General features: G+C 35.7%; 1 long non-coding RNA gene across 1 annotated transcript in view; it reads right to left on the reverse strand.

The window, feature by feature from the left end:
- LOC129641773 (uncharacterized) overlaps positions 1 to 25047 on the reverse strand; it is a 41448-nt gene extending 16401 nt beyond the window's left edge. The window contains exon 1 of the long non-coding RNA XR_008709429.1: positions 24926 to 25047. This is a non-coding gene — a long non-coding RNA (uncharacterized LOC129641773). The remainder of the gene's footprint in view (positions 1 to 24925) is intronic.
- Between the last annotated feature and the right edge of the window lie 386 nt (positions 25048 to 25433).

A 25433-nucleotide genomic window follows, 5' to 3' on the forward strand; every position in this document is an offset into this window, starting at 1 on the left:
AATTTGTTGACTGTGAAAATACACAAATAACTTTTGTTATTGAAATGAAGACCAACAACCTAGCTCTTTCCTAGGCACCTTTTCTAATTCTATTTATAATATCCTCCTGTGGAACCTTCTAGACTTTTTCTTATAAATCATCTACAGCCAATCCTGGCAAGATTAGATATCAGATCAACTTACTGATACTCTTAGTTCCTATGTTTTCATTGGCTTTTCTGTCCCTTCATGAGCCAACCTGAAATATTTTTTTAATCAGGTAAGAAAGAGGTACCAAGTAATTCTGAATCCATTTCACTTTGCTTCCAATAGTTTGGTTCCTGGCCTTCCAGATGAGGGAGCACTTCCTGCTTTATTTAAAAAATTATTTCCCTGACTTTTTAATTTACTGTAGACTTGAAATCACTTCTTCTCACCCCCACCCCCACTGTGGAGGTCTCCCCAAATAGCAATATTTTATGAAAATCTCTCTTAATATGAACCATTTCCTCTAGATTATTTACTGTAAATCAATGACTGATTCTATACAATATGACAGAGAACAGAGTTCATATACCAAATTGATCCCTTATTCTCTTTTTCTATAACAACTTTACTAAGATATAATTCACATACTATAAAACTCACCCATTTAAGTATACATGTCAATTTTTTTTTTAAAATTTAGACCTGTTCATTTATTACTATTAAATTTTAGATTACTTTCAAATACCCAGACCCCTAATCTCCGCATCTCCTAGTCGCCCTCCTCCCAGACTTTGTTGTTTGTTGTTCAGTCACTGAGTCATAACTGGTTCTTTTGTGACCACATGGAGTACACCAGGCTCCCAGGTCCATGGGATTTCCCAGGCAAGAATACTGGAGTGGGTTGTCATTTCTTTCTCCCAGGGATTTTCCTGATCCAGGGATCAAACCTAGACTGGCAGGCAGTCTTTACCACTGAACCACCAGGAAAGCCCCTTCCTAGCCACAGACCAATCTCCTTTATGTCTCTAGAGATTTGCCTATTCTTGACATTTACCTTGTGTTTTTCATGGAACAACCCACTTAAGTGATTTCTCCACAGAGTGTGTCAATCTTTCTACAAACAATCTTTCTACAATGTTTCTACACACACCAGTGGTATGGCTCAACCATGACTTAACTCAACCATTTCCTACTGATACAGATGTATCTTGTCTCTCCTCTTATGCTGTTATATTAGAGTTCCACTGAATAGCCTTGTGCATACATCATTTGGTCTTTTTACTACTGCAACTATGGGAACTATTCTTAGAAGTGAATTGCTGAGTCAAACAGTAAATGCTATCTATTGCCAAATTACCCTTGATGGCATCTATACTATTGATATTTTACATTCCCATCAGCAATGCATGAAAGCACATATTTCCCCACAGCCTTCCCAACAGAATACACTGTAAAACTTGAATTTCTGCCAATCTGGTATGTAAAAAAAGGTTCAGTTCAGTTCAGTTCAATCCAGTTCATTTGCTCAGTTGTGTCTATTTGCGACCCCATGCACTGCAGCATGCCAGGACTCCCTGTCCATCACCAACTCCCAGAGTTTACCCAAACTCATGTCCATTGAGTCGCAGATGCCATCCAACCATCTCATCCTCTGTTGTCCCCTGCTCCTCCTGCCTTCAATCTTTCCCAGTAGCAGGTTTTTTTCAAAAAAAAATTAACTCAGTGTAATTTTTCTTAGGGGAAATTCACAGAACAAAAATTAACCATTGAAAGTGCACAGTTTTGTGGTATTTAGTACATTTATACTATTGTGCTACCATCACCTCTATCTAGTTTCAAGATATTTTTATCACCCCAAAAGGAAAACTCTGTACTTATCTAGCAGTCACTCTTTATTCACTCTTTTATTCCCAAACCCCACTCACTCCCCTGACAACCACCAATCTGCTTTCTGTCTCTAGGGATTTGCCTATATGGAATTATATAATATGTGACATTTTCACATATATGGAATTTCACATATATGGAATTATATAATATGTGACATTTTGTGTTTGGCTTTTTTCACATAGATTTCAAGATTTATTCAGAATTGTAGTATGTGTCAGTACCTCATTCTTTTTTAACGACTAAATAGAACATATATACCACATTATTTTTTCTCCATTCATCTACTGATGAATAGTTGGGTTGTTTCCATCTTTTGACTGTTGTGGATAGTGCTACTAGAAAATTCTGGTACAGGTGTTTGTTTCAGTATTTTTTAAATTATTCTGGATCTGTACCCAGGAGTGGAGTCATGAGGTCATGCAGAAATCCTGTTTAACTTTTTGAGGAACTGTTAACTCCTTGCCAGTGCTTTACACTTTCATATCCCCACCAGAAATGCGTAAGGACTCCAACTATTTCACATCCTCACCAATGCTTGTTATTTTTCTCCTTCTCCTTTTCATTTTCCTTCTCCTTCTAATTTCTTTTTTCTTTTTTTTAATTCTCATTTGTATCCTCCTCATCAAAGCCAACGTACTGAGTGTGAAGTAGTATGTTATTTTGGTTCTGATTTATATTTCCATAATGATCAATGATGTTGAGCATCTTCTCATGTGTTTGTTTATTGAACATTTGTATATCTTCTTTGCAAAATAACTGTTCAAGTCAGTTGTCCATCTTCTTTTTAAGGTTCTTGGATGTTTATTCTCTTACCCTTAAGAGGATCATTCTCCTCCAGAGACAAAGCTCCTGACACACCCTCTTTTGATTTGTTTCATTTATCTGTTTGTTGTGGAGTTGTAAGCATTCTTTATATACTTTAGATGGGAAACCCTTATCAGATATATGACTTGAAAATAGTTTCTGCTTTTGTCAAGACTGACTCTCCTTTGAGTTGATAATGTGCTTTGATACTCAGAGTATTTAATTTTGATGAAGCCTATATATATATATATATTCTTTTGCTGCTCATTCTTTCAGTGTCATTTCTAGGAATCCACTACCATGGATTCATAGCCAAAAATCATGAAAATTTATACCATTTTTTCCCTAAGATTTTCATACTTTTAGCTCTTCTATTTAGGTCACTGATATATTTTGAGTTGACTTTTACATGAAGTAGGAGTTCAACCTCATACTACTGTCTATTTATATCCAGTCAATTGATTATAATTTATTGAAGAGATTAACTTTTAGCTCATTGAATGTTCTCAGCAACTTATTCAACAGTATAGGGCCACAAATTTATGAGTTTATTTCAGGATTCTCAATTCTACCCCTTGGGTTAACACCTTGGGTTAACCCCTTGGGTTAAATTTGCATCATTGTGCTAATATCATATTGTTCTATATTGCTTGCTTTGTAGCAAGTTTTGAAATCTGGAATTGTGAACCTTCCATCTTTGTTGTTCTTTTTCAGTATTATTTTGATAAATTTAGGTACCTTGTAATTCCATATGAATTTCAGGATCTACTTTTTCCATATCTGCAAAATAGGCCATTGTGAATTTTGGTAGGGATTTCATTAATCTGTAGATAACTTCAGGGAATTTTGGCAACTCAACAATATTTTGTCATCAAATCCATGAACACAGATCTCTTTTTTCCCACTTTATTTCTGTCTTTAGTTTCCTTCAGCATTGTTTTATAGTTTTCAATGTATAAGTTTCTCATATATTTAATTAAATTTATTTCTAGATATTTTATTCTTTTCTATGCTCTTGTAAATAGGATTTCTTCCTTAACTTCCTTTTTTTTATTGATCATTTCTGCTATACAGAAACACTATTTTTGTGTATTTGTATGTACCCTGTAACTTTGTTGACTTCATTTATTAATCCCTACAAGTTTTTGGTAGATTCTTTGGGATTTTTCTATACATAGGATAATATCATCTGCAAATCAAGATAGGCCAGTTGATAGTCTGGTGATATTTTCAAATTTCAGTTGGAGAAGTAACTATCAAAGAGATATAATATCCTGCTAAACTGTCAAGTAAGAGCTTGAAGAAAACACAGTTACAGACCTTTAAGAGCTGCCCACACAAAAATTTACTTAAAATTTTAAATCTCAGATAAATTTTAAAAATCAAAAAATTTTAATTTAAATTTTTTAAAATTAAAATTACAAATAAAAGAATAAAGACTTTTGCTTATCCTCTGGTTAGGCAGTTCCTACCAAATCCAGCTATGCCACAGATAGCAAATATAAACTTAAAGTAACATGCACACAGAAAGCTTATAAAAACTATCCAAAAGGCAGCAAGATTCTGAAGGCAAGTCAATATTTGGAAGTCATTCCACATTTTTCCAGTGTTAGCCGGAGGGCTGCCTAAAGTCAGTGCATTGTATAAAGGATAAAATCCTAAAACAAAAGCAAAGAAAACAGTCTTTCTGCCCTAAAGAATCAGAGAAAGAATGTAAGGCATTCATAGTTGCTAGAAAAATGAGGTTTTAATTTTTAAAAAGAGAGAAACCTTGATTGGGCACCTCAAATGTTATGTACAAAGTCTTCCCAAACATCTGGGTGACCTCTAAACTACAAATGTACCAAACAAACTCTTGCTGAGAATGAATTAAGCTTTAGGTTTCCACCTAAGAGAGCTTTCAGTTTGGTTAGGGCCAAATTATTGCCTGCTGAGACAAACAAACCAAGATCAACACTCTTCAGAAGAAAAAATACGTAAAACAAAACAGAATTTAGAGTATTCCTAACATTCAGAGTATACAGAATACAATCCAAAATTACTTGGAATACACAAACCAAGAAACTTTGATCTACCTTTAAGGGAAAAGACAATAAGAGATGACTACATTAAGATGGCCTTCATGTGATGAAGAAAATCATGATTAGATGGTTTATTCATAATAAAAAGTCTGAAAAATAAAACAGAAGGAAACTGATAAAGGGCATCTACCAAACCTCACTGATGACATATTTGATGGTAAAAATGGACAAGTTCCCCCTAAAATCAGGAAACCTGGAAAGAAATCTTCTTCTTACCACTTTTCTGGAGGTAATAACTATAAGAAGAAAATAAGAATAAAATGAAGATTATAAGGCAAAAAATAAAACTTTCTCTATTTGCAGATAACAAGAGTCTTTGTATAGACAATCTTAAGGAAACTATCAAATTAATAAATAAATTTAGCAAGATCATAGGACACATAGAAGCTAAACATAATAATCCATGTTTATATGCTGGCATCACAATACTGGAAATTATATTTTAATAATCAGAGATAGAAAAAATTCTTATAAATATAAAACTTTTTGAAAGACCTCTAGAAAGGGGCATGTGGGGCTTTAATATAATCTGGGTAGAGATTATACATGTTCACTTTATCACTACTTAAAAAATCGTACATAGATGTGATACATATATTTCACAGGAAGAATAAAGTATTTATAGAACCTTCCTGCTGCTGCTGCTGCTAAGTTGCTTCAGTTGTCTCCAACTCTGTGCGACCCCATAGACGGCAGCCCACCAGGCTCCCCTGTCCCTGGGATTCTCCAGGCAAGAACACTGGAGTGGGTTGCCATTTCCTTCTCCAATGCATGAAAGTGAAGAGTGAAAGTGAAGTCGCTCAGTCGTGTCCGACTCAGCGACCTCATGGACTGCAGCCTACCAGGCTCTTCTGTCCATGGGGTTTTCCAGGCAAGAGTACTGGAGTGGGGTGCCATTGCCTTCTCCAATAGAACCTTCCTAGCATAGGGTAAATTATCATTCCCTCTGGGTAAAATCCCATTAAATACTATTTTAAATGAATATTTCATCAGGATAATAGTATCACCTTAGTAGACTCAAAGTATGTACCTGTATTCAAGCAAAGTTACTTAAATCTATAACTTTCCACATTCAGATAGATTTTCTCACCTATAAATAAGTCAGCTCATGGCCTTTGCCTGCTTAAAACCCTCTACTTGGTTTATATTCATTTCAGAGTAAAATCTATATTTTATCATGCCCAACATAATCCACTGCACACCTCCATGATCTGCTCCAGAGCAGCTCTGTTTCCTTCCATGCATGTCTCTGCTCATTCCAGTTTTATTGCTGGTCTTTGAAAAATATTTCCACTCATATACTCCTATTTTTTTGAACTGGAAATCTCTATCCTTAGATTATTAATCTACTTTCAGATGTCTGCTCAAATTCCACTCCCTCAGAGACTCCTGCCTGATCATGCTCTTAAAATGGCACCTTCCCAGTTTCTATTATCTAAACTGCTCCTTTTTTTTTCCCATTGGAGAAGGAAATGGCAACCCACTCCCGTGCTCTTGCCTGGAAAATCCCATGGATGGAGGAGCCTGATAGGCTACAGTCCATGGGATCGCAAAGAGTCAGACATGACTGAGAGACTTCAATTTTATTTCCAATAAAACTATGATCCTTACAACATTTTATATGTATTGTAAATATACTTATATGAACACTATATATTTATATGAATATCATATAGTTCTATTATATTATATAGCTATATAATATATCAGAGAAGGTAATGGCACCCCACTCCAGTACTCTTGCCTTGAAAATCCCATGGACGGAGGGGCCTGGTAGGCTGCAGTCCATGGGGTCGCTAAGAGTCAGACATGACTGAGCGACTTCACTTTCACTCTTCACTTTCATGCATTGGAGAAGGAAATGGCAACCCACTCCAGTGTTCTTGCCTGGAGAATCCCAGGGATGGGGGAGCCTGGTGGGCTGCCGTCTATGGGGTTGCGCAGAGTCGGACACGACTGAAGTGACTTAGCAGCATATAATATATATGTATTTTTAATTAGATGCCTCTCCTAATGAACTATAAATTAAGTGCCACTAAATTCTATAGGAACACAAACATGGTTTAATTTATTGCTATAACTTCAATGCCTAAACTACCACCTACATGGTTTACCATCAATAAAGGGCCACTGAAACAATAAAGTAAGGACAGTTTGCATAAGTTTGCACAGACTCCCCATTAAGTTTCTTTTATTAAATGTGATTAAATCCATTAATCTCAGATAATGTTAAAGCTCATAAGGTTAATTAACAGTCAACCCTGTGAAAGATCAGTGTTCCCGTACGTCACGTTGTCATGTTAGCTCAGTTTCAGAGGATCTCCTTCGTGACTTGGAAGAGTTTCACCCCTATGCAGACTATCTCATGCAGATAAAATTGTTTACAATGTATCATTGGAGTTTTACAATGTGCCTTAATAGTAACAAACACCACTTTTCCCAAGGGAGATGTAATTTCTTTATGTAAACATTAGGAGTTATTTCTAGTAAGATTCACTCATTCTAAAAATTACACAATGTGCAAGTTAAAAATATTTCCTTTGCTGTTGCTACAGTGTGATTACAAAAATTGCCAACGGTCATCATAATAACATATCCAACTTCATCAATTTTCCTGAGTAATTTTATAATTTAGTTAGCTTTTATTGCATTTCATCACAGTTCTGCATTACAGCATAAATTCCTCAAGGCATTTCACACGTTAATAGTTATTTCATCCCAAATTTTAATCTTGAATATCACTTTATTTGGGTCACTGTGAAAATGGAATCCATCTGTATATTGACATGGCTTTGAAAGAAAACAAGTGGTTGCCAAACATTCTGTAGAATTACACTTAGTGCCAATTTGGTTTTGGCAAATATTAATGGAAAATAAAGCACTAATGAACCTTTTTGCCTAGAATAATATTTGATGTTTATATAGTTTCTCTCATCAAAAGACATCAGACATGCAACAAGTGAAAATCTCGTTAACCTTCAAAAAAAATCCCTGTGAGAAAAGTAGAGTTCATTTATTTCAGCTTCAGTTTCATGCACTTTCTGTTCGACCTTCCCAGGGACAGAGATTAAGCTTTTAAATAATGACACATACAAAAGTGAAAAGGAAGTTGTCCCTTATTCACAGAAAAATTATTTAAACCAGATTTGCCTAAATGTTGGATTCAAATTAAATTTTGATAGGGTTCTTTAGAGTATTTCACACATGAAGACAGATGTTAATGATTACATAATTTTTGAAATGTGTTATAAATTGATTAAATCTAATATTGGTTAGGAAGCACTTTGTTACATGGTATATTATAGTTCCTTGACTATGTCTCAGATGATATATTTTCACAAATGGCAATTTTATTAGTTCATTCAGTCATTGCTTTAAAATGTTCCTAAATAAAAACTTTGAGTCAAAAATAAATCTTGGAACTTGGATTACTCTTCTCCAGTTGCCTCCTTAGTTGCCAGTTATTGACTTTCTCTTCTTTCTACCTCAAGCCAGAACCCCTCACTTCTTTCTCCACCTTCCCCTTCCTCCATGCCCCAGATTTCCTCTATATTACAGTGATTCTCCACATGTGATCCATAGATCAATGGCATTAACTAGGGCACAGGGTATAAGAGCAAAACATCAAGCTCTGCATCAGACCTAGTGCATCAGAATCTCTGGGACAAGAGTCCAACAATCAGTGTTTTGGGCTGTGATGATGCTGCTATTGTGTGTATAAAATAGTCACTATTTTATATATTGTAACCATGCCCATGAAAGTCTTATGCTACAGGCTTAGACTCATTTTGCTCAAGATAAATAGTGTATATGGCATTCTATCTGTTGCAGTGCTCAATGTAGCTATTTTCCTTATTTCTGAGGACTACTCTAAGGATGTAACATTAAATTAAGGTTGACAAAGACAAAAGAAATGAGATATGCCCAAAACAACAGATAGGCTTTTTGAGGATGGACAAACTGCAAAAGTCCGTGACATTAAAAGTATGTTGTATGTAAGTAACTTGAAGTGGACAATAATCATTCACCTTAGTGGACACATGGAAAGGATGAGAGAGATGACAGAAAATAGGTATGTAGGAGCCAGATCTGGCTTCTTTCATTTAGAAAAACATGTGAAATTCAGATGTATTATGTGAATTGATAGTTTGTCCTCCCTATTACTTGAGTCTACGATATCTATCAATGTGGTACAGTTTCTTTAAACATTCAAAGTAAAAAGGTTAGATTTTATTGTAAAAAAAGATGAGAAAAGCCTTTGTGGGCAAAGAGCACTGGAGAGACATAATCTACTGGTGTCTGTAACAGATAAAGACGTTTGCTTGTACCATTACGAGCATATTTTTGAAAGGTCTAGTAATGCAACATTGCATGAAAGGAAAAATAAGTGTGTTTAATAAAGTATAAAATACAAAAATAGCTAACACCTCCATCACAACACATAATTACCATTTCTTTTTTCTTTTTTTGAGATGAGAACATTTCAGTTCTACTCTCAGCAGTTTTCAAGTTCACAGCATAATTCTGTTCATTGTAACCACAATGCTGTTCATTAGATCCCCAGAACATATTTATCTTCTAATTGAAAGTTTGTACCCTTTAAATTAATATATGTAAGTACGTCAAAGCAATATATTATACACATTAAACATATAATATTTCATGTCAATTATATCTCAATAAAGATAATAAGTACAAATTCATTTCATATTCTTAAAACTTGGAAAATGTTTAAAAACTCAAAGAAAAGCATCTACAATCAGTAATAGGAAGTAGAAACAGCAACACTACTATTAGGATAGGGTACTGTAAAGCAGATAGTCCTAGGTTCTGATCGAGTAGCATCATTTATATAATAAGTCTTTCTTAAAGTTATTTAGTTTCAGTGGGCACCAGTGTTCTGACCTGTAGAACAGGAGGAAATAATATATTTTTGCAAGTCCTCACTTAAGATTAATATAATAGTAAGGCCCACAGCTAACATCATACTCAGTGGTGAAAACCTAAAAGCATTTATTCTAAGCTCAGGAATAACACAAGGATGCTAACTATTCACTTTTATTCCAATAATACTGGAAGCCCTAGCTTGAGCAATTAGGCTAGGAAAATAAATAAAAGGTATCTGAATTGGAAAGGAAAGAGTAAAACTGTCACTATTTATGGATGACATATTATATATAGAAAACCCAAAGACTATATAAAAAATATAAGAACAATAAATGAATTTAGTAAAGTTTCAGGACACATTAGCAATATGCAGAAATGTATTTCATTTCTATAAATCAATAACTAATAAAAATAAAGAAAATAATCCTATTTACAATTGATCAAAAAGCAGCAAACACCTGGGAATAAATTAACTAAGGAGGTGAAGGGGCTGTACAGTGAAAACTTTAAGACATTCATGAAAGGAATTGAAAAAGAAACAAATAACTAGAAAGAAATTCCATGTTCATAGACTAAAAGAATTAATATTGCTGAAATGTCTATATTACTCAAAGCAATCTACAGTTTCAATGCAGACCTTATCAAAATTCCAGTGGCATTTTTTTACAGAAATAGAACAAACAGTCCTAAAATTTGTATGGAATCACAAAAGACTGGAAATAGCCAAAGAAAGCTTGAGAAAGAGCAAAGCTGGAGGCATTGTGCTCCCTAATTTCAAATGATATTACATAGGTACGTTAACTAAAACAGTACAGTATTGGCATAAAAACAGACACGTAGATCAACAGAACAGAGGAGAGCCCAGAAATAAATCCACACAAATATTTCAATTCACAAAAAAGGAGCTAAAATACACAATGGGGAAGAGGCAATCTCTTCAAGTGTTAGGAAAACTAGACAGCCACATGCAAAAGAAGAAAATTCAACCACTATCTTATTTCAGAGGCTCCCCTGGTGGTTCAGGTGGTAAAGAGTTTGCCTGCCAATGCAGGAGACACAGGTTTAATCCCTGGGTAAGGAAGATTCCCTGGAGGAGGAGACGGCAACCTGCTCCGGTATTCTTGCCTGAGAAATTCCATGGTCAGAGGAGCCTGGAAGGCTATAGTCCATGGGGTTGCAAAGAATCATACACAACTTAGCAACTAAGCAACAACAACAACATACTACACCATATACAAAATTTAACTTAAAATGTATCAATGACTTGAGTGTAAGAACTGAAACCATAAGAAGAAAACATAAGTGGTAAGCTCTTTGACATCAGTCTTGGCTATTTTTTGGATTTTTTTGGACTTGACATCAAAAGCAAAGGCAACAAAAGCAAAAGTAAACAAATGGGACTACATCAAAGTAAAAAAAACCTCTGTATAGCAAAGAAAACCATCAACAAAGGAAAAAGGCAACCTACTGAATTTAAGAAAATATCTGCAAATAATATATCTTATAAGGAGTTAATATCCAAATTATATAAATAACATACAACTCAATAGTGAGAACAGTCAATTTGATTTTTAAAAAAGCAGAGCATCTTAATACATATTTCTCCAAAGACGAGATACACATGGCCAACAGGTGTATGGAAAAATGCTCAGCATCACTAATCAACAAGGAAATACAAATCAAAACCACACAGATAATCATCTCACACGTGTTAAAACAGCTATTATGAAAAACGAGTGCTGGCGAGGATGTAGAGAAAAGAGAACCTTTGTGAAGTGTTGATGGGAATGTAAATTGGTATAGTCACAATGGAAAACTAAATGAAAGACCCTCAACACTTACAAACTGAACTACCATATGATATAGCAATTTCAATTTGGGGTCTTTACCTGAAGAATACAAAACCACTAACTCAAGAAGATCATGAACCCCCATGTTCACTGCAGCATAATTAGCAATATCCAGAATACAGAAACAATCTAAGTGTTCATCGAGGGATGAATGAATAAAGATGTGAAGTGTGTGTGCATCTGTGTATGTGTGTATCTGTTACCCAGAATGCAACGATGCCATGAAAAAGAATAAAATCTTGCCATTTAAAATAACATGGATAGACTTTCAGGGCATTATGGTAAGTAAAATACATTAGACAGAAAAGGCAAATACTGTATGATCTCACTTACATGGGGAATCTAAGACAATAGAAGGAAAACACAAGCTTACAGAGAACAGACAGGTGGTTGACAGAGGTGAGCAGTGAGGAGGGACCAAACATGTGAAGGAATTAAAACTGTACAAACTTCCAATTAGAAAATAAATAAACCATAGGGATGTAATATACATCATGGTGACTGTTGTTAACAATACTGTATTACATATTTGAAAGTTGCTAAAAGAAAGTAGACCTTAAAAGTTCTCATTACAAGAAAAAAATTTCCCTAGCTATGTAAGCATGGTGACAGATGCTAACTAGACTTAAAGTGTCATGATTATTTTGCAGTATATACACATATCAAATCATTATATTACAAGCCTGAAACTAATATAATGTTATATGCCAATCTTAGCTAAAAAAAATGATATTTCAAGTAAAGATCTTATTAGAGAACAACTATCTTCAATTTAGCTACTAACATCCTCCATAGGGTCTCAACACTGCAAATATATGTGAACAAATGTGTGCATGTACCTTTATTTTCCTATATAATAGTGACAACAAATTAAAAATACAATAGAAAAACATATAAATAACCTAAGAAGGAAAGCTATCACTTAATAAGAAAATTCAAGCATAAACTGAATTTATCAAAGTATTTAAACAGTAGAAGAAAAGAGTGCTAGTGTTAGTCACTCAGTCATGTTCAACCCTTTGTGATCCCTTGGACTGTAGCCCACCAGGCTCCTCTGTCCATGGAATTCTCCAGGTAAGACTACTGGAGTGGGTAGCCATTCCCTTCTCCAGAGCATCTTCCCCACCCAGGAACTGAACCTGGGTCTCCTGCACTGCAAGCAGATTGTTTACCATCTGAGCCACCAGGGAAGCCCAGAAGAAAACATTCTACTACATATTCTAAGCATGTATCACTCTCTGAACAGATTGTCCTTTTTCATATCAATTTTTTTAAATTAAAGTTAAAAAGATTTTTGAAATGCTAACTTTGTTTATGACCTTGGGATAAAAATGCATTTGGATAGAAACAAAACGCAAAAATACTGGATGCTTGGGGCTGGTGCACTGGGACGACCCAGAGGGATGGTATGGGGAGGGAGGAGGGCGGAGGGTTCAGGATGGGGAACATGTGTATGCCTGTGGTGGATTCATTTCGATATATGGCAGAACCAATACAATATTGTAAAGTTTAAAAATAAAATAAAATTTAAAAAAATAAAGGAAAATAAATATCACCATATTAATGTTTAAAAATTCCATGAGTCACAGAGATTTCTCAAATGTATTTTTAATTTATATATGGTAAAATTTACTCTTTTTGAGACATAGTTCCAGGAGTATTTACAAGTGATAAAGACTTATAAACAAAACACCACAACTGAGATAGAGAAGTTAGATCAGCTCTAAGATATATCCCCTTATAGTCCCTGGTAGCCAGACCCTTTCCTCTCCTCTACACCCTGACTTGGAGAAGGCAATGGCACCCCACTCCAGTACTCTTGCCTGGAAAATCCCATGGATGGAGGACCCTGGTGGGCTGCAGTCCGTGGGGTCGCTAAGAGTCGGACACAACTGAGCGACTTTACTTTCACTTTTCACTTTCATGCATTGGAGGAGGAATTGGCAACCCACTCCCGTGTTCTTGCTTGGAGAATCCCAGGGACGGGGGAGCCTGGTGGGCTGCCGTCTATGGGGTCGCACAGAGTCGGACACAACTGAAGCGACTTAGCAGCAGCAGCAGCATACCCTGACTATCAATAATATTTGTTCATATAACCTTTTCCAGAATGTCATAGAAATAGAATCATCCAATGTGAAGACTTTAGACTTTTGCTTCTTACACTTACCACATTTACAATTCAGACACATTGTTCCATGAATCAACAGTTTGTTGCTTTCTGTTGCTTAATAAATAAATCCCATTGTAGGGATTTAGTACAATTTCTTTATCCAAACACCATTGAAAGAGCATCTGGGTTGTTTCCAGGTTTGGGGCTATTACAAACATTCACATACAGGTTTACATGTAAATATCAGTTTTCATTTCTCTTTGGGTCTCCTGCATTGCAGGTAGATTCTTTACCAGCTAAGACACCAGGGAAGCCCAAGTATACTGGAGTGGGTAGCATATCCCTTCTCCAGCGGATCTTCCAGACCTAGGAATTGAATTGGGGTCTCCTGTGTTGCAGGCAAATTGTTTACCAATGAGCTATCAGGGAAGCCTCATTTCTCTTTAGTAAATATCTTTGTGTGAGATAACTGGGTCATACAATAAGTGATGCTTCACTTTATAAGAAACCACAACACTTCTTCCGAGTGGATGTACCATTTCACATATAGACAATGTGTGACTTTTAATTGCCGCATGTCTATGTTAGCACCAGACATTCTCAGGTTGCTTCTTTGTTCTTTAACACAGCCATTTTAATAGGTATAAAATGGTATCTCATTTATGTATTTAATTTTGAATCCCAAAATAACTAAAAATAAACATCTTTTTATCTCCTTATATTTTGGTTAAGTATTTTCTTAGCATTTTTCTCTATTTTTAAAAAATTTGATTTGTTTTTGTCATTTTTGAGTTTTCAGAATTCATTATGTAGCTTAGATACAAATTCTTTATCTATTATTTTCAAATATTTTCTCTAGTCTATGTCCATTCTGTTAACTTCGCTTATCAAAGTTGAGAGTTTCAAAATTGTGTTTAATTTATCATTTTCTTTAAAAGGGCTAATGCCTTTGGTATTATACTAACAAATCTTCACTTCATGCAAGGTCACAAATATTTTCCTTCAAACACTTCTAGTGGTGATGTCAAAAGGTACAACCACTTTGGAAAAGAGGTGAACAGTTTTTTTTGAAAAAGAGGTGAACAGTAAAACACACTCCTGTCATAAGATCCAGAAATGAGACTCTTAGTTACCTAAGAGAAATGAAAGCACATATTCATATGTCCATTAAATGTGAATCAATATACAAATCATTATCTATCCATACGTGGAATAATAGTTACCAATAAAAAGAATTTATTGACATACAACAAATGTTCCTCAAAGTAATCATACTAAGTGAAAAGAAGCCAGATAAAAGGAATTCATAAATTAGTATTTTATTAATATAATATTATAGAAAATGCAAATCAAACTGTAGTGACTGGAAACAAAGCAATATTTTGTCTGAGGAAAGGGTAGTGTTGGGGAGAGAAATTGGGTTAAAAGTGATAAAATAGATTTTGGAGGTTTTGCATACGTTTATTATCTACATTTGGTGATGAGCACATGAATGTATACATATGTGAATACTTATCAACCTGCACATTTTAAATATGCTAGGCTGCAGTCCATGGGGTTGTGAAGAGTTGGACACAACTGCGTGACTTCACTTTCACTTTTCACTTTCATGCACTGGAGAAGGAAATGGCAACCCACTCCAGTGTTCTTGCCTGGAGAATCCCAGGGACGGGGGAGCCTGGTGGGCTGCCGTCTGTGGGGTCGCACAGAGTTGGACACGACTGAAGAGACTTAGCAGCAGCAGCAGCAGTGTATTTTGTGTCAGTTATGCTTCACTGACACTTTTAAAACATCCATGCAACTGACATGACAAAACAACAATAGAAAATCCTCAATTAATGGATTACAAATACTAAGATATCTAGGCTTTAACATATAGGTAGGAAAATAATTTAGGAAACTACAAAGACATCTGAGAAATTAAGAGACATAACTACAAATCTTCAGCCTTTACATCTATCCTTGATGTCATCATAATCATAATTAATATTTACTAAATAAATATTTAATTCCTATATCCAGCTTGATTAAAAACAAGATGCTTAACATACCTTTTGGAAAGTTATAAAATGAGTATTTACTTATACCTGTTTGCCAACAATTTATTCCATGTAGAAAACTTACAATACTTTGCAACTTTCCATGTATATAGCTGTATAAGTTAAGATTTATTTTCTGATTTCCTCAATCCAAGTCTAGAAATACACATTTTGGGAAGAACTAAAGAATGTCTCAGGTGTGTATTTGTATTTGAAAGAATGCTTGAATCTTGAAGCAGATTTTAGTTTGTGGTAGAAAGCAAAATTAGAATGGAATTTGTTTTTTAGTATGATTCCTCTTGAGAAAATATTGTCTGATAAATAATAAGCCATGTTTCATCTCCTGGCAAAAACAAAGATTTATACAAGTTACCTGGGGATATTTGTGATACATCATGGCAAAATTAATATGACTAGAGACTATCACCTTTTCCCACAGATCTCTTAGGGGTATTCTATTTCATAGTCCTTTGGTTTTCAGTGGTGTAACATCTGAATAAACATCCATATCAAGCTTTAAAATAAGTATGCTTAGTTCATCAGTGTGCCTCTAAAGGTGCTAAATGCTGGTGCCTATTACTGTTGTTGTCTCCCTAGTAATCATGGAAACCCATGACTTGCTCAGGGAAAGCAAGTGTCAACTCTGTCTCAGGAGTCAGAGTGTGGTTTGGAACAGAACCACTCTGAGGGGAAAAAATTTGGACAGAAAGCAGTAGTCCAAGAGCTAAATACTTTGTTTCTCTGTGCATCCCTTACATGGTATCAGGGCCACTCCCATATATCTTCTCCATATTACATTCTATCCATATTATAAAAACATCCTCTTGTGGACTAAGAATGTTTATTTCTGACGATGATGAACCATTCTTAAACTTACTCATCAGGGTGTAGATCTTTCTTAGACTCAGCTGGCATGACGCATCGAGTTGTAATGTTTTCCTTGCTTTCCCAGCACTATTAACATACTTGCTAACATGTTAATATATTTTAGAATACTTCCCTAATTCTCCTTATTCCTAATACCTATTCAGACTTCCAATCATCAAAAAAAACTTATTCTTTTAGTATCAAATCGATTTTTAATATTTTGATGTTGTTTTCAGAGCCTCTGATTTTCTATTTGTTTTTCAAATATTATGTTGCCAATGTTATGCCCTTCCCTTCACTGATTTTATTATTATTGGTCAATGTTTTATAATGTCCATCAATAATTTTCTATCATTATCCATCTTACTCTGGATCATTTGAGCTGAACAAGTGACAGCAAGTGAGTGTAGATGAAGGCAATATTTTCCAAAAATGCATTCATGCCTCAATTTTTAATATATTATTTATTAAGAGTGAGAATCAATTTAAATGGCAATGTTTAGAGTACAAAATTTTAAACCCTTGGCTTAACTTTCAAAGGGAATTTACAGTATTCTTTTTCAAGCTTTGATTCCCCTTGAGACACTCTCTGTGGACTTGTAGGTGGTTGTACATGTTAACTATTGTCTCAGTCATTCTCCATAACAAACTGCCACAAAATACAAGTGGGAAATGATCATGTATTTCCCACTCCCACATCTAAGGGTCGACTGCAGAACCAGTGCTCCACTTGTTTGTTCTAGGTCCAAGGATGGAAGCACAGAGGCTGTCCAAGGCATGGTTTCCTGTGACAATGGCAAACACGCAGGACAGAAAGGGAAATAAACAGCACAAGCGCATGGTCAAGCTCTGTTTGGATTGCGTCCACTGGCTAAAGGAAGCTACACGGCCAAGCTCAAAGTCAAGAGGTGACGAAGTATACTCTTCCTATGGAGGGGATGGTATCTAGGAGCTAAGTGGTTGAGTATTTGCTGAAAAATAATCTACCACACCAGGAGAGTTCTTGTAAACCCTTTTCCAAAATTGAAAGTTTAAAGAAGTAAAATAGTAACTAGGCTGGCATTAGTCGTTCAGTGAGAAAGACACCCTGATTTATTTTCCCATAAAGATGTAGTTACATATGGAGATTAGAATCAATTTTTAAATTACATTTTGGGTTAAGTGTATTTGAAAACTGGCCTGAAACCAAACCACCATGAATAGCATTATTTATGTGTTCCAAGTCATAAAAGTTCAACCTATCAACACATTTTAGGGGAAAAATAGTAATTTGGGGATAGAGAGCAACACTGCTATACTTTTCCATACTTTCCACAGAACACCTAGAATTTTATTTTTGATTGAGATGATGGAAGCTTAGAAGAGGATGTGAGTTTAATTAGACATGTGTTTCCAGAGGGTCTGCACAGAAACACAGCCCACAGCACACATCATTTTCTGATACATTAACAGAAGGTTACTTTAGAGTATCCTGTGCATTTTCTTTTGTTAGATTTGTATATTTAACATTACCTATGTTAAAATATGGTCAAATTTTAAGACTACTATTCATCTATTTATGTTATATGATAGACTTAAAAAAAATAGTGGCGGTGGTTTAGTCTCTAAGCCACGTCCAATTCTTTTGTGATTCTATGGACTGTAGCCCACCAGACTCCTCTGTCTATGGGGTTTCCCAGAGAAGAATCCTGGAGTGTGTTGCCATTTCCTTCTCCAGGGGATATTCCCAATTCAGGGATTGAACTTGTATCTCCTGCTGTGCAGGCGGTCTGCACTACAGGTGGATTCTTTACTGACTGAGACACAAGGGAAGCTCTTAACAAATTGTGCTGTGCTGTGCCAAGTCATTTCAGTCATGTCCAACTCTTTGAGCTCCCACGGGCTGTAGCCCATCAGGCTCCTCCATCCATAGGATTCTCCAGGCAAGAGTACTGGAGTGGGTTGCCATATCCTCCTCCAGGGGATCTTCCTGACCCAGGAATCGAAACTGCATCTTTTATATCTGCCGCATTGGCAGGTGGGTTCTTTACCACTAGTGCCACCTGGGAAGCCTTTAACAAAATGAACAGTGGTAAATATAACCTTAAAAAATGCTGAAGAAGGATATGCAACCTTATATTGATACTTGCTTATCTCACTTTCTCCCTCTGAGGCATTCAGGTGACTGGATAGCACACTTGTCAAAGAACGGGTAGGTGGTGCTATGAGGAAAACACACAGGCTGGGCATACATAACACACACAACATGATAAGCTCTAAAATATCTGAGGGTCCTAAACTCCCTTGATATTTAATCAGGCTCTAGAATCTGTATGAACTAATTTATTTCTCAGAAATTCCATTTTCCATGCTTATTATTAAGACAATAAATACTTATAAATAAGTATTTATTAAGCATTAAGAACAATAAATACAAATAAATACTCAAAATCTTAGATAATCTAATTAACATCCAATAATCTAATAATCAATTAATAGTGTTAATAATATAATCAACATATTTCATTGAATTATAAGTGACATATAACATGAGTCTCAAGTATAGAATATAGTGATCTGACATTTGTAAAATATTACAAAATTACTACTACAATAACTCTAGTTAATATCCATAAAATATCTATTTAAATATACAACTAGTCCTTTCAGATTCTCTAATAGAAGTAGGGAGTTTATTCCCCCTATAGCAAAAAAATCAATTTATGTTTATTATTTATTACTTATATAGCTTCAGCAGATTGCACTAATTCCAATATTAACATTCCTGACCCAATAAATGTCTAAAATGTTATTCCAACTTTCATCACCAGATTTATTTTGTTATTATTCAACAATGAAATATCACAAAGTAACATATTTTATAAACAGTCCATGACATATATAAAGGCAGAACTCTATGAAATTTGTCTTGGTATTTGATTCAGGATAAGTTGATTGAAGATACTTTGACACAAATTTCTGAAATATTTTGCATTACTTGGTTCATAACACACTTTTATAATTGTAGCAGGTTCACAACTATGGAATACAATAATCAAGAAATAAAAATACATCAATCTTTTTGTGATATCTGATTGATCTATGAACTATACCAGTGGGCACCACATCTCTACCCTACCCTAAGTTCTCTAGTGTCAGCCTGTGGGGATCTCTCATACAAAGCAGTTGTTTTTTATGTGGCTGCCAATCATAACAGTAAGTTGCAAACTAAAATGTACTATCTTGCACATGGAAACAAAAATTTGTTGGCCTGCTACAGTTTCACAAATCTAGGTTTAGGAAAATCTTATACTGGTTAATATGGACCAGTTTTCAGGTCACATGTCAACTTGATATCTTCTTGTAAATTAGCAGTTGTGGAACATAGAAGACTTGTCTTAAATACAGGCAAAACTGAAAATATACATCTTTTTCCCCGTGTCCCTAACTCTTAGCAGCTGGATGTCAAATATAGACTGTATCAAGGACCAATTAAGATGATGGAAAACTTTAATCTTGGTTCCAGAAGGTTGGGCCTCTGTTCTGCATCAAGGATCTGTTTCCATCGATATCAGTATCTGATAATATCTGCAAAACCTAAATTCCGCAACTGTTGCTAATTTGTCCTCTGGTTTAGGAGATTTCATCTCTTTTTAGTGGAGACAAGGGGAAATAAATTCTTAGGGGCTGATTCAGGTTTTGCACTCCCCTATAGAATCTTTATGTGTCTTTGTATTACATATATACATCCCTCCACATGTGTGTATTACATATATACACCCCTCAACACACACACATGTGTGTGTGTGTATATACATATATATATATCTGTCACACACACACACACATATATATGTTCTGAGCAGAAGCAGCTCAGACCCTAAACATATATATATATGATATATATATATATGTTTCATATCCCTCCTCACCTCAAAATGCAATTATATTACAGTCATATCATGGGGATAGTTTATTGTCACCTACTTCTTCACCTCAATATAAGAATGTACATATCAGACAAAAACATATAAGCACATTATAAGACAATCTCTTGGTATACTTCTAATCTATTTGAAAAGTACTTTTGATTTACATACATTGAGTAGGAATGGAAACAAACTATTTTCTCTATTGATAGAAATGATAAACTTCCTGATATTTGAAAGACATACTATATTACCAAAAATGAATATTATATCATATTTAAATATTTTTGAATTATCTTTCAAATTTCATGTGTCCGTTACTCACAGGTGGGTAGCATTTATCATGTATGATTACTAAGACACAAAACCTGGAGAAGGGGTGGTACATTTGTTAGGATTAGATTCACCAGATTTATCTAAATTCTCAGAAAACAAAATCTCACGTGTCTCAAACAATACAAAGTTTCTCTGTCATATAAATGAAGTCAGATATCACTAGTTTTGGGCCAAAAATCCCAACTCAGTACAAAAGGATTTCTTAGGTTGATACATATCCAGTTACATCTTATTGGTAGAACTTGAGTCATGTTGTCATTTATAGTTGCAAGTGAAAAGTGAAAGTCACTTAGTTGTGTCTGCCTCTTTGTGACCCCATGGACTATAGAGTCCATGGAATTCTTCAGGCCACAATACTGGAAAGGGTAGCTTTTCCTTCTCCAGGGGATCTTCCCAATCCAGGGATTGAACCCAGGTCTCCTGCATTGCAGGTGGATTCTTCACCAGCTGAGCCACAAGGGAAGCCCAAGAATACTGGATTGGGTAGCCTATCCCTTCTCCAGCAGATCTTCCCAACCCAGGAATCGAACTGGGGTCTCCTGCATTGTAGGTGAATTCTTTACCAACTGATCTATCAGGTAAGTCCAGTAACCCAAAAAATGTTGTATTTATTCTGAGTACCAAAATAAAAACTTCTGTGAGATGTACTTAAGACATTCCAAAGAATAAAAATATAAAATCTATGAGGGCTCAGCTTTGACAGAACAACACAAAAATAAAAGCAGACAATCAATAATGTAAAAAGAATAAGAATACTTTATTGATTATTTAAGTACATCTGCGGGCCTACCAGGCACAGCAAATTCTAGGCACTGGGATTCCTAAGTGAAAACACACACACATATACAATCTCTGCCTTCACGTGGCTTATATTTTAGTGGATGAAGACAGCTGTTTTGCTTGTGTGTTTGTTTTATTTTCCAGTACTTCCAAGTGTTGTGCTGTGCTCAGTCACTCAGCGGTGTCCAACTCTTTGTGACCCCATAGACTACAGCTCGCCAGGTTCCTCTGTCCATGGAATTTTCCAGGCAAGAATATTGGAGTGGGCTGCCATTTCCTATTCCAATACTCTCACAGGTAGACCTACTTTACTAAAATTGAGTAATCATCCTGACTTTCATCTGAGAAGCCTCCTGGTACCTAAGATTCCAGGTGGTTTTGTAATGCTAAAGTGGTATGCATTTCCAATGCTTTGGCAATAAAACTTTCAACTCCACATTCCCATTGTGTTAATGGTATCATCCTCTTGCTTACACATCTGTGTCTCTACTTTGCAGAAAAACAAGACACAAATTATTGTCTCCACAAACTGATCTATACCTTCCTTCATCAATAGAAAAACAAATATTAACAACAAAAAACTCCAAGAAACCCAGGATTTTTATTTCCTATTCTTTTTTCCACCAATAGATGAGACATTTGCAACATATTATCCCCTCATAAACTATTCTATACTAGATCCTGAGTTTTGTTGTGATGGAATTATCTGTTTAGTTTCAGCCTATGACTGTATTTTCTCTTTTGTGTGTTTATTCAATTTCAGGAATACTTATTAAGCATAAATATAATAAGATTTTTCCACCAATTTTGAACATTTTGTGAATCCATTGTCATTTTGCACTTTTGTTGTTGTTCAGCCGTTACGTCATGTCCAAACCTTTGCAATCCCATGGACTGTAACCCACCAGCCTCCCTCTGTGCATGGGATTTTTCAGCCAAGAATACTGGAGTGGGTTGCCATTTCCTTCTCCAAGGGATCTTTCCAGATCAGAACCTGTGCCTCTTGCATTGGCAACTGGATTCTTTACCACTGAGACACCAGGGAAACCCATTTTGAAATTTAATTGCATTTAAAAATAGTTACAGCTCAGAAAAACAGCTTTATGGCAACATAAAAATAAATACGAAGGGGTTTCAAAGAACCTACTACACAGGGGCTGAAGTGTTTGTGAAGATGCTATACATTTTTTATCTCCACCACTTGTTTAAGGCATTTGAAAGAAAACAGGTGCCACCTAATATTCTCTGATATGAAAGTCTCGTGACAAAATAATTGGTGAACATGCTTTTAGCAGAAAAATAGGGGGATAAGATTTCCTGTCTAAAAATGCAATATAGCTTTTCAAGAGCAAGGAGGATAATTATATATGTTTCTCTCTGTGTGTATATATACAATATAATGCATTGTGTCATGGATTGTGAATATATGTATGACAAAGCAGGCAGAAGAAAGGGTAAAATCAGATTTGTATCCATTAACTTGTAGGCATATCCATTATACATTAAGTTGCTGTTGCTATTTTGTTAAGTAAGCTTTATATTTGTTCATTTAGTATGATTATATTGATGTAAAAACAAAAAGTTAAAATCCAAATGTATCTTTGTATATATACACATATATATTGTGGAAACACGGAGAATTTGGTAAAAGTGTGAAAGAATGGACACATTTCCTAACACATTAACAATTACGGGCACCCTATGAAAAACATTTAAGTAATTTATTGTAAATTGTAATTTATGAACTGCATTTTTCCTCTTTGATGCCCTGTGAAACTAGTAAAAATATAACATTTTCAATTAACGTTCAACTGCTTTTTATTTTATTTGCAGAATATGATAGAAAAACATTCAGAGGTATAACTATTTTTGCTCTGGTATACATTTGGGATTAAATATGTTTAAAACATATTTTTCAGATTTTCAATTTGACAAAATACACTCAAAAAATACTCAGGTAGTTTCTTCTGTTTTTCCGTTGTAGCTTGCTGCATTCGGCAATATTTTTAGAGGAATATTAATATGTAAAAATTAAGATTTTTATAAAATAAGTCACTCATTCACCATAAATAATATTATGCCATGCATTTTAAATTCAATTTCAGATATTCAGCTAGCTGTAACTGCCAAGATAATACTACAATCAGGCTTATTTCTGAGTTAGTAATGTGGTCCTTAGTTATTATATGCAACTTGAAAAGACTGATCCCCAAAATACCAGTCTCACCAAGTTTTAAATTGCTACTTTAATTGGAGCAGAAAGAATTTACTTTCTGCCAGATATGTTAATATGTGCCTATGAGAAACTCTATTAACTTTCTTCATATTTTAAATGTATTCCAGTGATCGCCTATCATCTTGTAGATTCATACCAGGCATCTGCCCAGTTGGCTGAGGACTTAATGAACTACTCTCAACAGCAGTTGGCAGTGAGCAGCCACCCCGACTGTTGTATAGACACACACACACACACACACACACACACATACACACACACATTCACAATCCCCTCCAAGATGCCCTTACTGTAATTCAGCATTTGTAGGACATCTCAACAGCCATCTTTGCCTTTCATTTCCCCATCTTATACTTGAGTTTCTATGCATATATAGTCTCATTTCCACCAAATTCTGCATGAAGATCTGCGTAGTTTTCAAACAAGGAAGTAAACAGTCTTGAGCCCTTTCGATGTCCTTCACATCATCCCATTAATAGCTGCATTTACCCACAATGGACTGTCAATGCAACAAGGTTTTTCTCCAGCGTTATGGAGATACCACTGACATAAAACACCGTCAATTTAAAGTGTACAACTTTAAAATTTCATATATTTATGTGAATGTATTACCAACTTGTGCGTGTGTGTGGTGAGACCTTTTAAGACTTACTCTCTTAAACTAAGTCACTTACTCTCTTGACGACTTACTAACATACAGTACAGTATTAACAACAGTCATAACTGGAAGTGTGTACCCCTTTGACAACCTTCCCCCCATTTTCCTGTCTTCCTCCATCCCTCCACTGGCAAGCATCAATCTTCTGTTTCTTTAAGTTTTTTACAGTCCACATGTAAGTGAGTTCACAAAATATTGTTTTTTTGTTTTCTGACATATTTCGGGTTAAGCCATGCACACGTTTCAGCTTTTCGTTTTGAAACGGCCCTAGTGTTTCGCACAGGTCTCAGCCTATTGCTGGCACGGCTATCTGTAGGGCTATAGGTTATCCGGGAAAAGCCTGGGGGCCCGCTCCCACGCCGTGGGTGAGGTCCCCATAGACATTTCCTCTCAGAGCCAACCCTGTGGCTGGAGCAGCCCTTGTGGGTCTCCTTGAGATTACAGAATGCACCTCAGCAACAATGGTCAGGGAACTTGGAAAAACAACAACAACAACAAGCTGTATTACTCACAAGCCTGAAGGATTTCACTCCACCGGCCAGCTGGGCGAGGTCACAGGTAGACGGAGATCGTGCAGGTGGGCCTGGGGTGCTGCTCCGATTCCGGGCCAGAGGGACGGACCTGTGTGGGTTCAGGGGTCCCTCTTTATTGGTGAACTTCAAATCTAAAACCCCGAAATAATGCCCAGGCAGCAGAAAACAAGCTGCAGAATGGTCAGTTAGCTAAGTTCGCGACCGCTAAACCAAAGCAAACTTCAGGGCTGAGGCGACATGAGGCAACCTGGCCGTTTATCCCGCCGTGTGGCTGGCAAGGGTTTTTTTTGAATCGTTTTCTCTGAGAAACTGAATGTCCGTCACTCACAATTAAAAATGCCCTGTCAGGCGCTCACACTCTACCTAGATTGGCAGCAAGTTCCAAAGGTAACACAGAGACGACTCTAACCCTTCCCTGAGTTTGCCCAAAAGATAACCTCTGACGGAAATCCGGTCCAAAGTCAAAACCAGGAATCTGGCATTGGTG

Source organism: Bubalus kerabau, chromosome 1 (genome assembly GCF_029407905.1).
Source record: "Bubalus kerabau isolate K-KA32 ecotype Philippines breed swamp buffalo chromosome 1, PCC_UOA_SB_1v2, whole genome shotgun sequence".
Lineage (NCBI taxonomy): Eukaryota > Metazoa > Chordata > Mammalia > Artiodactyla > Bovidae > Bubalus > Bubalus kerabau.